Source organism: Hibiscus syriacus, unplaced genomic scaffold (genome assembly GCF_006381635.1).
Source record: "Hibiscus syriacus cultivar Baekdansim isolate YM2019G1 unplaced genomic scaffold, ASM638163v2 tig00111960_pilon, whole genome shotgun sequence".
In the NCBI taxonomy this organism is placed as follows: domain Eukaryota; kingdom Viridiplantae; phylum Streptophyta; class Magnoliopsida; order Malvales; family Malvaceae; genus Hibiscus; species Hibiscus syriacus.
In genome coordinates this window covers 27,641-43,907 of record NW_024063224.1, presented here as the reverse complement: position 1 = coordinate 43,907, position 16,267 = coordinate 27,641, and the positions used below count along the sequence as shown (strand labels likewise).

The window sequence follows — 16,267 nt, the reverse complement described above, 5'->3', positions numbered from 1 at the left end:
TTGGACACAGTGGCAGACATACTTTTCGGTGGTAGATCGGTCGACTCTAGAGTGAACAAAATTACAAATGTTGTAATTCTTAATTGCAATCATCGCTTCTTCTTTGGATGGAAACTACATTCACATATATAACTCACCATCATTGATTGATGAGTTAAATATGTAGTCACCAACATTAGGCATATCTGTAAATTCTGTCACGTACATTGCATCATAGTCAGCTTTATACATGTGTGTTCGAGGTTCAATGTGTACCATATTCGTGAGAACTTCATCTACATCATCATTATCAGAGTTCATGTTGAACTATGGTGATTTTGGCTCAACGAATACACTAGTCTAAGCACCATCTACATCTGGCTCACGAAGAGGTTTTTCTGGTAGAGATGAGGGTTTCTCTGCGATGCCGATATTTAGGTCGAACAGGCTAGTAGTTGAATTCCTTCCTCTTGAACTTGAAAGCATCATCTCGTACGAGTTTTGAACTGAGTGCTATGTCGCAGACATCTCCATATTGAGGTCAAAGCAGCTCACAGTTGAATGTCTCCCTTGAAACTTGAAGGCATCATGTCAAATAGGTACTAAACAAATTGTTGTGTTGAGGTAATTTCTATATTAAGGTCAAAAAAATTGCCAGATGAATGTTTTCCCCTTGAAGTGTAAGTGATGTTACCATACAGATTGTTCGTGTAGCCACCTCGGTAGAGATCGTAACAAGTTGATGATGAATGTCTCCCCCATTGAACTTGATGGGAAGGTACCAGGATGTGCATTTCCCATTAACGAGTTGAAATCATTACACATTACTTGAGTTGGGTTGTCAACTTGTTGAGCCAGCCCACAGTGAGAGCATAATGACATACCACGAACCGCAGATACTTCAACAAATATGGCATACATTTGTGTGACAGCAACTGCATTTTGTTATGAGCATCAACCATCATAGCGACATTGTCATCGTTGGAAAGTTTGAATGCTGTATAAATTAACGGAAATAGTACAATTAGAAATATGTACTAAAGTGAGGACAATCTTCTAATACTTCCAACATGAATCTTCCTTGAAATTTTAATGATCAGTTCCTCAAGAGTGATGTTTCTCTTGAAGGATAAGGTGATAAAATAATTTGATGAAAAGATAACGCTGGTTTCATCTTCCCGAATTTCTCCATCATAGTAAACAATAGCTTAAATACACCTCATTTTGAGAGTTTGTGAGTCTGAGAGTATTATATCTAACGTGTCAGAAAACCCCGCGAAGGCAGGGACATAACTCTAGGAAAGCGCGCTTCATGACTTGCGCCTTTCGTCTTCGTCTGCAAGGGGCGTATCCTGAAACGCGCTTTATTATCACTTTGTTAGAATAGGTGCTAGATCGGTAATATTTGGAGAAAGGGTACTTGACAAATAATTATTAACGTGATTTTTGGGTTAAAACGTCAAATTTTTGTCTTCCAATAATAAAAAAATGCTATCCCGTTAGATTATTTTCGTTAGAATGGAGAATTAAATTTTTTAAAAATAAGGTTAGCAAGAGATAAACACTATTTAGAAAAAAATTAAAAAAATCTAATTTAAGATTAAAAAATAACATAAATAAATGTGATTGGAAATGTAATGTTATTTGTAATATTTTCGGTTGTAACTATAAAAAAGTATAAAATATAGTATAATCAGTAAATTAATAATATTGGTAGCATTGATACTTAGAAATAAGTATTGAATTGTATTTAATATTTTATGTTACAATCGGAAATGTTACCAAAGATATAACATTTTATGTTGGATTAGATAATATTTTAGGTTATAACTATACTTAAAATTGACTTTTGATGCTTAAAGAATTTGTTGTTAAAAATATGTGCATAATATTTTCTTTGTTATACTTTTAGGTATATACCATTATAAAAACCGTTAAGTGGCATGTGTCACATTTATATTTTTTTAAATTTTTTTCTACAAAATATTTAATTTTTTTTAAATTCAAAATAGGACACATGTTAATTAATTATTTTTTAATGATAAACACCTAAAAATATAACGAAGATAATATTAAACAATTAATTTATAAAAAAAATTGGATATCGAAACTCGATTTTAAGTATAAATTACACACTTCCTTTCATATTAAGTCTTGAAAAAAAATCAAATATAGTAGTACTAATTTATTCAAAAAGCGAAAAAGGTGAAAAAAAGTCGTATTTAAAAGATAGAGTAAAATACAAGTGTAGTACCTAAATTATAATATTTTATTTCATTTTAGTATTTGAATTTTCATTTATTTTAAAATCATATTTACTATTTATTTATTTTATTTTATTTTAGTAATCACTGTTAATTGCTATACGTAATATTTTATGGGTAAATTATATTATTAATCAATTAACTATTTTTTTAAAGTTAATTTTTTTTAATTTAACTACCTAATTTTTAAATTTTTAATATTTTAATTATTCTAATTTATTTTATTAATAATTTGGTGACATGATATTTTTATTCTTTCATTAACATATAATTAAAATAGTAAATTTTGAAATTAAAGTGATTAAATTTTAAATAATTTAAAAATTAAATAATTAAATTAAAAATAAAACTTATAATTTAAGTACTAAATTTATAAAAAAAAATTAGCTAACCCCATTCCCATATATAATGGCGTAAGAGAGAGATAAGATAGTAGGATGCTCCTAACACCAAGTTGAGAGCAGTTTCCGTGAGAGACCTCCGATAGTCAGAATTATGAAGTACCCACCGTAAGACTCGATCCCACGACCACAAGGTTAAGAGCTTTACGCTCTTACCAACTGAGCTAGACGGGTAATTTAATAAGTACTAAATTTATAATTTACCTTAAAAAATATTCATTGACATATTATTTTTGAGAGAGAGAAATCACGAGTTGGCAAGAGTGAAAGAAAAAATGTTGAGAAAGAAACTGCAAAATAATTAAATTTGGATTACAGTGGAAAAAAGAGGGGGGACAACCACTTGTTCAAAATTGAAGGGACTTTTAAGGGTTCATTCATCTCTTTCCCCCCTCCCTGCTTTTGGTTTCTTCTTCTAACCTCCCTCCATTGCACCAGAGGAAAAAAGCTTGGGTTTTTAGCAGTAAACAAAAACATGGCGGATGTGCATTTTAGCAGAGAGATTGCAAGAAAAGGAGTGGTGCTAGTTATTTTCTGGATGCTGAGTTTGATTTCGCTATCTTGCGCAGCTAGACTAAGTGTGTCGAGGCAGAAGCTTCAAGTCCAAAACCACTTGAACCGCTTGAACAAACCGGCTGTTAAAACCATCCAGGTGATTCGAGTTTTTCTTCGATTTTTGTGGGTTCGGTTCCAAGCCTTTTTGAAAACAACCTGTAAATCACTCCAGGAAATGCTGGGGTTTTTTAAATACTTTGGGATGTTAGATTTTCCGTGAAAATGAACTTTTTTGTTACAGTGAAAAATGAACTTTTTTTGGACCTACCATTTTATGCCTTTTTAACTTAGTGCAAAATAGACAATGTGTTGGGTTATCAAGTTATTTCGTGTAAATGATTGGTGGTAGTACAAATATTTGTTGATGATTTTAATTAATTGTGTTGTTTTGTTTTGACTGGTGATACAGATTCCAGATGGTGATATTATAGACTGTGTTCACATCACTCATCAGCCTGCTTTTGATCATCCTTTTCTCAAAGACCACAAAATTCAGGTTCGACTCTTAGAAATTTTAAATTCCCTAAATTTTTTAATATGTCCCTGGTTGCATGTAGTTAGTTTTTGGAAGGATTGGATTTTATATTTATTTTGGTGTGCATCAGATGAGGCCTAGTTACCACCCGGAAGGTCATTTTGACGAGAACAAGGTATCTAACACTGACACCGAGAAACCATAACAACATCCAAACCCCATAACTCAGTTGTGGCATATGAATGGTAAATGTCCCCAAGGAACCATTCCCATTAGAAGAACCAAGGAAGAAGATGTTTTGAGGGCAAGATCGGTTAAAAGATATGGTAAGAAGAAGCATAGGGCCACTCCTCAGCCCAGGTGATATGATAGCCAATAGCAAAGACCCGGAGAAGTACCCAAGTGCCCCATCACACGAGCAAGGGCTAAGGAATTTCAAGAAGCTATGGAGAGTATGTTTACATCACGTTTGGAACGTGATGAAAAAGGAATAATAAGGGAGGAATACTTTACTTTGCTTATGCATGAATTTGCATGAGAATTTAAAGTTTGCATAACATTCATTGCATTTAATAAGTGTGTTGTTCATTCAAGCATGCATTGCATTTAAATCATCTAGTTCATTCATCAAATTAGTTCTTTTATTATATTAACTCTTAATTGTTTCATGCATGTTTTCAATTAAATATTGAATAAAGTTCACCTTTGTGTCTAGGTGCATGAGAGAAGTTAAATGGTTTCATCATATGCAAGAATGTCAGTCAGAATGTATTCCAATTCTGGATGTGATACAGAAGTGTTTAGTTCTAGAAATCAATTTGAAATTATTCCTCTATCTCTTAGCTTTCCAACGCCTTTTGAATCACCTTAATCCGATATCGGGAGCTTGAGATATGATCGATTTATTGAAGACAGTGCAGGCTGGAATTTTGTTACGGGAATTTTATGCATGGATGATTTGGATGAGTTTGAGCCAAGGGAGTCTTTTCAACTTCAGCCAAGTGACAAGCCATTGAAGGACTCTTAATTCACCTATTAAAGGCATTCAAAGCTGATTTTTATCATCTAAGTTCAAGGGATGTTCATATTCTTCAAGGGAGCATGCAATGAATGGTGATTTAATTCACTTATGAAGACAATTTTCAGCATGGAATAGCAAGAGTATTCCACCCCTTGGACGAAATTAAGGCCAAATTCAGCTTCAAATTGTCTAGATTCATCCCCAAAATGATCTAGAATATTCATCCAACTTTGAAGATGAGAAGACATAGCATTCAAGTGCATTTTATTCCTAAATTGATGAGAATGTTTTCATCTTTTGAGTCTTTTCATATGCTTCTTAGAAATACTATAAATAGACACCTTTGGGATAATTTGTAGGAAACATTTGAATATATAAAACATCTTTGAGAGGTTGCTTTCATTCTTGTTCTCTTGTAGAACTTTATCGGCTTCAAGATAGTCTTGTAGTCGTCATCCATTTCCTTTTGTTATAGCGTTGGTTCCTAGCTCATATATAGCTAGTGGGTCACGTTCCATACCCTACCATTTCGATTCCAATTTTTTTTATATTGTTGGTTCTTAGCTCCAAATAGCTAACGGGTCACAATCCGCTTTATCGTTACACACTTTGCCACAATAACACCATTTGCCACGACAACGCCATTCATACTTCACCGTCTATTTTCATTATCATCAAACCACAACAACCATCACTCTTCCATCACCTTCAAACAACTTCCTCATTCTTTTCATTCCATCATTTCAATTATTATTTCATATCATTTTCTTCTTATGTTTATATTTATGTAATTTCAGAGTTCAAGCTATCATTACGAGGTTTTTTACTAGAATCACGATCGGACATTCACATATATGACTTGAAACATATAATCGAGATCATATCATTTGGCATCAGAGCTAGTCGATTCAGTAAGCATATCATTTTTCTCTCTTCCAGGTCAGTACAAAATCAAAAAAAAAAGTCGAAAAGAAAAGAAAAAGTTTAAAGAGGGAGGGAGTAATTCTTTTCATCTTTAAAGAAAAAAAAATATTTACTTCATCTTTATATTCAATTGTTCAATTTTTGTTACCTTTTCTTATCATCTCTTTTCCTTGTAGCCAATTTCTTTTCACTATCATTACTACCAAACCATAATTGTTTCAGCCGAAGTCCACTAGACCTTGTAAGCCTTGAGAAAGTTCCCAAAAGGACTTGAAATCAAAGCATGAGTGGTAAAAGGCAAGAGTGATCATTAAGGGTAAAAGTCATCCCGAGTGAAGCACGAGTGGGAGTGACTTTTCTTGGAGTGTTTAGTGAGGTTTTTTTTTTGTGTGAGGTTATTGTTTTATTACTAATTATGTCTCATCATTTGGGAGACAATTCACAAGTTACAGGTACAGTTGAACCAAACCTACAAATGCAAGCCATGGTGCGTGAATTGACTAGGATTTTGAGGGAAGAGTTGGAACCTCTCCATGAACGTATTGACCGTGTTGAAGACGAGCGTACTCAGGGATTTCGAGAGCAAGAAGATGTCAATCAAGGAGGAAATGAAGAAGTGGAAAGACCAGAAGAAGATCGTGCATCACAACAAAGAATGGGAAATCGAGGTATAAGGCCCCAAAGGTTTCGTCCATTAATGGATGATAATCATGTTAATATCAAGATTTCTATTCCACCATTCCAAGGCAAGACGGATCCCGAGGCTTACTTTGCATGGGAAAAGAAGGTAGAGCACATCTTCGGGTGCCATGATTATTCCGAACTCAAGAAGGTAAAACTCGTTTCCCTTGAGTTTATGGATTATGCACTAATATGGTGGGATCAATTGAAGTCAAGTAGGAGACGCAATGGAGAACATCCTATCACTACATGTGATGAAATGAAAGCAGTGATGCGAAGGCGATTCATTCCAACCCACTACCATCGAGAGTTATTCAACCGTCTTCAAAACCTTTCACAAGGTAACCGAATTGTTGAAGATTATCACAAAGAGATGGAGGTGGCCATGATTCGAGCCAACATCGATAAGGATCGAGAAGCCACAATGGCAAGATTCCTAGCGGGACTTAATCTGGACATTACGAACGTGGTTGAGTTGCAACATTATGTGGAGATGGAAGACATGGTGCATATGGCCATAAAGGTGGGAAAACAACTCAAAAGGAAGGGTGCCACACGATCTTATGGGAGTGCAACTTCAAAATGGGGGCAAAGTTCATACAAGAAGACTCTTCCATTGCCATCCCACGAAAGAGGAGGACCGCCTAAAGGAAGTAAGCCCATTACCGAAACCAGCAAGGGTAAGACTGCCGCCACTCCAAATCGTTCTCGTGACATACAATGTTTTAAGTGTTTGGGGCGTGGACACATTGCAAGCCAATGTCCAAATCGCAACACCATGCTTCTTCGAGATGATGGAGAAGTTGAATCGGAACAAGAAGAAGATGAGAATGAAGATGCTACCATTGATATGGAAGAATTAGAGCATGCCGTGGAAGGAAAGGTCCTTGTTGTCAAAAGGAGTCTAAACGTGCAATCCAATGGAGGAGATGAACAACGTGAAAATATCTTCCATACTCGCTGCCACGATGGAGGAAAGGTATGCTTTGTTATTATTGATGGAGGTAGTTACACTAATGTTGCTAGTACCTTAATGGTAGATACACTTGGCTTGGCAACAACAAAGCATCCACAACCTTATAAACTACAATGGCTCAACGATGGAGGAGAACTCAAGGTGACCAAGCAAGTTCGAATTGCTTTCTCCATAGGGAAGTACAAAGACAAGGTGTTATGTGATGTTGTACCAATGCACGCAAGCCATTTACTACTTAGAAGGCCTTGGCAATTTAATAGGCGAGTGATCCATGACAGTTATACCAACCGGTATACATTCACCCATGAGGCAAGAAAGATCACTTTAGCTCCACTTTCACCAAAGCAAATACATGAAGACCAAATTCAATTGAGAGGAAAATTTGAAAAAGCCAAAGAGAGAGAGACCAAAATGGAGGTAAAAGCAAAAGAGTGTGATCAAAATGAGGGAAGGAAAATTATCATTCTTTCTAAAGAGAGAGAGTTGAAAAAGTGTTTAATGACGGCAAAGGAAGCACTTGTGCTCATGTACAAGGAAAACTTTTTTAACACTAACTACCTTGATCAAAATTTGCCTGCTTTTGTTGTGTCTTTATTGCAGGTGTTTGATGACCTATTTCCGGAAGAAATACCAAGTGGGTTGCCACCTATTCGTGGCATAGAACATCAAATAGACTTTGTTCCTGGTGCCGTCATTCCAAACCGACCAGCATACCGAAGCAACCCCAAAGAAACTAAGGAATTGCAAAGGCAAGTATCTGAGTTGATGGAAAAAGGCTACGTGAGGGAAAGCCTTAGCCCATGTGCCGTGCCGGTTCTACTTGTGCCAAAGAAGGATGGAACTTGGCGCATATGTGTGGATTGTCGAGCGGTAAACAAAATTACGGTAAAGTATCGTCACCCTATTCCTCGCTTAGATGACATGTTAGATGAGCTTAGCGATTCTAACCTCTTTTCCAAGATTGATCTTAAGAGTGGTTACCACCAAATACGAATGCAGGAAGGTGATGAGTGGAAAACAGCATTCAAAATGAAGAAATGTCTTTATGAGTGGTTGGTTATGCCTTTTGGCTTAACTAATGCACCAAGCACATTTATGAGGTTAATGAATCATGTTCTTAGGCTATTCTTGGGTAAGTTTTATGTGGTTTATTTTGATGACATTCTATATAGTAAAACCATGGAAGAACATGTTCAACATTTGAGGTCAGTTTTACTTGTTTTGAGGAAGGAAAAATTGTTTGCTAATTTACAAAAATGTACGTTTTGTACTGACAGGGTTGTTTTCCTAGGTTTTGTTGTGAGTTTTTGAAGGTTTGGAGGTTGACAAAGAGAAGGTTAAAGCCATTGAAGAGTGGCCACGACCAACAAGCATTTCTCAAGTTAGGAGCTTCCATGGACTTGCAAGTTTTTATCGGAGCTTCAGCACCATAGCCGCCCCACTAACAAGTGTTATTAAGAAGAATTCTAAATTCTTTTTTGGGGGGAGATCAAGAGAAGTCCTTTAATAGAATTAAAGATTGTTTAATACATGCCCCTTTACTTGCTCTACCTGATTTTAATTTAACTTTTGAAATTGAATGTGATGCATTAGGTGTAGGAATTGGAGCAGTCTTGTCTCAAGGTGGACGTCCTATAGCCTATTTTAGTGAGAAATTAAGTGGAGCTACGGTTAACTATCCTACCTACGACAAAGAGATGTATGCTCTTGTGAGGGCAATGGAAACATGGCAACACTACCTTTGGCCTAAGGAGTTCATCATTCACACCGATCATGAGGCGTTGAAACATATTCGGGGGCAACATAAACTAAACAAAAGGCATGCCAAATGGGTAGAGTTTCTTGAAACTTTTCCATATGTTATCAAGTACAAGAAAGGTAAGGAGAATATAGTTGCCGATGCATTGTCACGAAGGTATGTTCTTTTAAACACTTTGGAATCTAAGTTGTTGGGTTTTACTTTTATTAAAGACTTATATGTTTCTGACTCTGATTTTGGGGAAATTTATAAAGCTTGTGAGAAAGGGACGATTGATAAATACTTTAAGCATGATGGTTTTCTATTCAAGGAATGGAGATTATGCGTCCCTCAAGGTTCCATGCGAGAATTGCTCACTAAGGAAGCCCATGTAGGAGGATTAATGGGACATTTTGGGATAGCAAAGACTTTGGCTATACTTCAAGAACATCTATATTGACCCAAAATGAAACAAGATGTGGAAAGGTTATGTGAGCGTTGCATTACTTGCAAGAAGGCCAAATCTAAAGTCATGCCACATGGACTTTACACACCACTACCCATACCGGAAGCACCATGGATGGATATTTCAATGGATTTTGTGCTAGGGCTTCCTCGCACAAAGAACAACAAAGACTCCATCTTTGTAGTTGTTGATAGATTTTCCAAAATGGCTCATTTCATTCCCTGTGACAAAACTAATGATGCCTCACATATTGCTACTTTGTTTTTCAGGGAAATTTTAAGGCTACATGGTATACCAAGAACTATTATGTCTGATCGGGATGTGAAGTTCTTAAGCCACTTTTGGAGAGCCCTATGGAGTAAGATTGGTACTAAGTTACTATTCTCCACCACTTGCCACCCTCAAACGAATGGTCAAACTGAAGTGGTGAATCGAGTACTTTCTATGTTGCTTCGATCTATCATTCGGAAGAATTTGAGAACATGGGAGGAGAGTTTACCACATGTGGAGTTTGCATACAACCGTTCAATCCATACTACTACGGGGCGTACACCTTTCGAAGTGGTGTATGGGTTTAATCCATTAACACCGATAGACTTGTTACCATTACCTGCTGATCAAATTGTGAATAAAGATGGACTTAACAAAGCTGAGTTTGTTAAGAAGCTTCATCAACAAGTAAGGGAGAACATTGAAAAACGAACTAAGCAATACGAGCAGCAAGAAAATAAGGGTCGTAAGCGAATTACTTTTGAGCCAGGGGATTGGGTGTGGCTGCACATGAGGAAAGAAAGGTTTCCGGCACAACGAAAGTCCAAATTACTGCCTCGGGGAGATGAACCATTCCAAATAGTCAAGAAGATCAATGACAACGCCTATCAATTAGATCTTCTAGGTGAGTTTAATGTCAGTGCAACCTTCAATGTTGCTAACTTGTCTCCTTATGATATAGGTGATGATTTGGAACGTGATGAAAAAGGAATAATAAGGGAGGAATACTTTACTTAGCTTATGCATGAATTTGCATGAGAATTTAAAGTTTGCATAACATTCATTGCATTTAATAAGTGTGTTGTTCATTCAAGCATGAATTGCATTTAAATCATCTAGTTCATTCATCAAATTAGTTCTTTTATTATATTAACTCTTAATTGTTTCATGCATGTTTTCAATTAAATATTGAATAAAGTTCACCTTTGTGTCTAGGTGCATGAGAGAAGTTAAATGGTTTCATCATATGCAAGAATGTCAGTCAGAATGTCTTCCAATTCTGGATGCGATACAGATGTGTTTGCTTCTAGAAATCAATTGGAAATTATTCCTCTATCTCTTAGCTTTCCAACGCCTTTTGAATCACCTTAATCCGATATCGGGAGCTTGAGATATGATCGATTTATTGAAGACAGTGCAGGCTGGAATTTTGTTACGGGAATTTTATGCATGGATGATTTGGATGAGTTTGAGCCAAGGGAGAGTCTTTTCAACTTCAGCCAAGTGATAAGCCATTGAAGGACTCTTAATTCACCTATTAAAGGCATTCAAAGCTGATTGTTATCATCTAAGTTCAAGGGTTGTTCATATTCTTCAAGGGAGCATTCAATGAAGGGTGATTTAATTCACTTATCAAGACAATTTTCAGCATGGAATAGCAAGAGTCTTCCACCCCTTGGATGGAATTAAGGCCAAATTCAGCTTCAAATTGTCTAGATTCATCCCCAAAATGATCTAGAATATTCATCCAACTTTGAAGATAAGAAGACAAAGCATTCAAGTGCATTTTATTGCTAAATTGATGAGAATGTTTTCATCTTTTGAGTCTTTTCATATGCTTCTTAGAAATACTATAAATAGACACCTTTGGGATCATTTGTAGGACACATTTGAATATATAAAACATCTTTGAGAGGTTGCTTTCATTCTTGTTCTCTTGTAGAACTTTATCGGCTTCAAGATAGTCTTGTAGTCTTCATCCATTTCCTTTTGTTATAGCGTTGGTTCCTAGCTCATATATAGCTAGTGGGTCACGTTCCATACCCTACCATTTCGATTCCAATTTTTTTATATTGTTGGTTCTTAGCTCCAAATAGCTAACGGGTCACAATCCGCTTTATCGTTACACACTTTGCCACAACAACACCATTTGCCACGACAACGCCATTCATACTTCACCGTCTATTTTCATTATCATCAAACCACAACAACCATCACTCTTCCATCACCTTCAAACAACTTTCTCATTCTTTTCATTCCATCATTTCAATTATTATTTCATATCATTTTCTTTTTATGTTTATATTTATGTAATTTCAGAGTTCAAGCTATCATTACGGGGTTTTTTACTAGAATCACGATCGGACATTCACATATATGACTCGAAACATATAATCGAGATCATATCACCAGGTCTGCAGATCCCGATCTCATCAATCAAAGTGGTCATCAGGTAATATAAAGGTGCCCTTTTTCACCAACAATATAACTCAATTCATGTTTGTCATCTTTTGTATTCTCATTGTATGTTTTGCTTGTTTGTCTCGTTGGGGGCGATTAGCATGCGATAGCGTATGTGGAAGGGGATAAGTATTACGGAGCTAAAGCCACCGTTAATGTTTGGGAACCGAAAATACAGCAGCCTAATGAGTTCAGCTTATCCCAGCTGTGGATTCTTGGAGGTTCTTTTGGTGAAGATCTTAATAGCATTGAAGCTGGTTGGCAGGTAATTACTCTAGTTGTTTTGCTTTGCTTTCAATTTTTATGTTCCAGTTTTTCATTTTAATTTCATAAAAGTTACAAGTACACGCATCATGTCAATGTAAACAGGTTAGCCCGGATCTCTATGGCGACAACAATACAAGGCTTTTCACTTACTGGACTGTAAGCAAACAATTTACAGTTTTTTCACCTTCAGTTATCCTTCGTGATCATATTTTGAAATCTCGCACCATTTCTCATGGCTAATGTTTTACAGAGTGATGCATATCAAGCTACAGGCTGCTACAATCTCCTATGTTCTGGTTTCATTCAAATTAACAGTGAAATAGCGATGGGAGCGAGCATATCCCCTGTTTCTGCTTATCGGAATTCTCAATATGATATCAGTATACTTGTATGGAAGGTACAAAATGCGACCAGGTTTGCTTATTAAGATTCTGAACACTGATGATAGTTCATTAGTATGATTTTAAGAAAAAAAACAGCCAAAGGAGATGGATTGATGCTGCCAACTATGCGTGTGAGCATGAATGAAATTTGTCCTTTTCGAAAGAAGCTAGTTAACTGTGCCTGATGAAATGTATTGTTGTGTCCTTTCAGTACTTGCAGCAGCCAAAACAGTGCCTTTAGACGAGGATTTCACTAGTCTTTCAATTTATTTTTACACCCTTGGTTTTGGTTTTTGACAAAAACGATTTTGCCGGTAGTGTGCATCGAAACATCAATGTGTCCTAAAAATTTTGACTGTGGGAGAAACTGTTTTGTAGGATCCCAAGGAAGGGCATTGGTGGATGCAGTTTGGTAACGAGTACGTGTTGGGTTATTGGCCTTCCTTCTTATTCTCCTACTTGGCCGACAGTGCTTCGATGATTGAGTGGGGAGGTGAAGTTGTGAATTCGGAACCAGATGGCCATCACACTTCCACTCAAATGGGCAGCGGCCGTTTCCCTGAAGAAGGATTTGGCAAATCTAGTTATTTCCGGAACGTACAAGTTGTTGATGGGTCCAATAATCTCAAGGCTCCCAAAAGGCTTGGCACCTTCACAGAACAATCAAACTGCTATGATGTACAAACAGGGAGCAACGGGGATTGGGGGCATTACTTTTATTATGGTGGACCCGGTGAAAACCCCAATTGTTCCTGAGAGTAAGAGGAGAAAACACCCCTGTTCCTTTTGTATCATTCAAACCCTAGTGATGTCTCCTCTCTTCTATATGTGCCTCTTTTTAAGTTAGTTTCGACTCCGGTTTTTCTACTTTACTTAAAAAGATCCCATCCCATGTAAGTGGTCTGGAATTCTGCCAAAGAGAAACAGCACTTTGTTACTCTTTGTAATTCTATTTCTTTGTTTACTCCTTTATTGGTTTGTAATTGGGCCAATATTTGGTTTGGTTGGAAGAAAACATGCCATTGCTCAACAAGATGGAAGGAATTTAGCAGTCTTTAGTATACTATAAGGAATTCAGGTTAGAGGAGGTGAATGTGAAGAAAATAGCAAAGATGATTGGAACAGCAAATGATGAGTTCATACAAAGATCCCATTATCAACTTCATCGAGTTATAGGGGGAGCCATCCACCACTGAATCCGCAAACAAACATTTGGTTATTGCATAATATTTGTTCTTGCAGGTATCTGCAGCTGCCCTAACTTGTTTATTTGCTATGGTTTCTGGTTTCATCTTGTACATTGAAGCACAACCCTGCAAAGCTATCTCTTACAACAATGATGTTTTCATGGGAATGGTTGAAGGTGAAAATGAGTTATTCATTGTGGTTAACCATTGCTCGATAGGGAACAGGATTACCATTTTTTGCTCCAATTTTAACAATGGTATAATTCTTTCATAAACGCACCAGGTTTTACCCGTGTCCATACTAGTCCCTGTACCTTGTTAAAGTCAAAATTGAAGTAATTTGTCTCCAACTCCAATCCTAATTACATTTAAATAATATCGAGTTTCAATTTTTTAATTTTATTAACTCGGGTTTGTTAATATTATAACTTTTAAACTCTTATTTTTAGTTTTACTTTTTAATCATTTAGAATATTTTTTCACTCGAATTTCTTCTTCATTAAATTTTCTAATTTCCTATTCTAAATTTACTAAGAGAACGCTTTCACACATGATATTATAATTCATACATCTATTACAAATTTTTAAAAAAATAATTTTAAATTTTTAATCGATATTGCTTATCTTTATTTTTTACATTTAAACTATAGTATTTTGTAGTGATAAGGAGTTATGAATTTTTTTTATCATTATTAATGTTTTAATAATATTAAATAAATTCATTATTTTAATATTTTAAATATTTACAACATGATTATTGATAGGAATAAATTGGTATTATTAGTAGTTAGTGGTTTATCCTTTTTATTTGATTGGAGAACATCAATTGATGAGAAAACAACTATAAGTCGGTGTTTCTATGTTGGAGAGAGTTGATCATAAGAAAGAAAATGAATATTGTGTACAAATTTTTGAAGGTTTGACCCATTTCTTAATCTTAGTTTAGGGGTATTTATAATGACCATAGCTGGTGGTGTTGAGAATATGGTAATAATGATTATATTTACACTAACAAACTAAATATAAATGGTAGTTAAATCTTGAATTTCAATCTTGTATGTCACGTGGACCTTTCAGAGGTCTTATCTATGCATTGCAATTGACTCAGAGGTCTATTCTCAGAGGATATGGGCTTCTTGGAGGTTCCGAAGCAGTGAGGTCTGTCTGAGGGCCTTGGTTGATAGAGTACTAACAATTTTCAAATATCTTCTCTAGGGGTATAATAAATTATCTCCCTTTGGTTGAGAGAGACGACATAAAGTGGCTTGATTTAAAACTAATGATGGAAATCCATCTCAATGCTTATGCTTAAGCGGAAACGATAACCTTAGGTGGAACTGCGAAAGAGATACAAGCCTTTCAACGTTATGTAACATTATAGTTGGTAGTGGATAATTTTCTACTATCAGAGAATACGCATCTTGACTCTCTTAATTAGAGATTAGATTATTCAATAATATTCTAAAGTAGTCTGGACAATGTGTCTTTATGTCCATAAAGGGGGTGAAGTATCTCAACTCTTGTAGAAGTGAAGGATAACATTATGTTGGGATTATCGATGAAGCCTAATTGAACAATCGAATAATTTGTCAAGAGGGGGTGAATTGACTTTTTAAGTTTAGGGAGTAAGGAGTATAAAAAGATAGATAATTTGCACAAGGATTTATAGTGGTTCGACTTCTCAATCAAGTCTACATCCACTACCTTAGCTCCTCACTAAGGATTTTCTAACAAATTCACTAATTTTTTCTTTTTTTTACAAGATCAATAGATAACCTTTACAACTCCCTAGCTTTTCACAGGCTAAGCTAGAACCAATCCCCTGTTACAAAGGTTGAAAGATGTAAACAAGGAAACCTCTTAAAGGAAGGTGTTTACAAAAATTTAGCTCACAAAAGCAAAACATAAGGATATACAATTAAGCTCAAAACACAAATATTTACAAGACAAAGGAAAATTAGAATGAAAAGCTCTTATCATGTGTTTGATTGCTTTGATAGGTGCTCTAATCCTTATTCAAGTGTCATCAACTTGTTTTTATATGTTGGAATGAGTTTGTGGTCGTTTCTAGCCGTTGGGGATGTTTTGGAGCCATTGGGTTGGGATTATCGATGAAGCTCAATTGAAAAACTGAATAATTTGCCAAGAGGGGGTGAATTGGCTTTTTGAGTTTAGGGAGTGAGGAGTATAAAAAGATAGATAGTTTGCACAAGGTTTTATAGTGGTTCGACTTCTCAACAAAGTCTACATCCACTACCTTAGCTCCCCACTAAGATTTTCTAACAAATTTACTAATTTGTTCTTTCTTTTTACAAGATCAAGAGATAACCTTTACAACTCCTTAGCTTTTCACAGGCTAAGCTAGAACCAATCCTATTTTACAAATGTTGAAAGATGTAAAAAAGAAAACCTCTTAAAGGACGGTGTTTACAAAAATTTAGCTCACAAAAGCAAAACATATTGATATACAATTAAGCTCAAAACACAAATATTTACAAG

At 35.7% G+C, this 16,267-nt stretch overlaps 1 pseudogene; it reads left to right on the top strand.

Annotated features, from left to right (window-relative positions):
* The first annotated feature begins 3,046 nt into the window (after positions 1 to 3,046).
* On the top strand, positions 3,047 to 13,340 carry LOC120173579 (annotated as a pseudogene).
* The last annotated feature ends 2,927 nt before the right edge of the window (positions 13,341 to 16,267 follow it).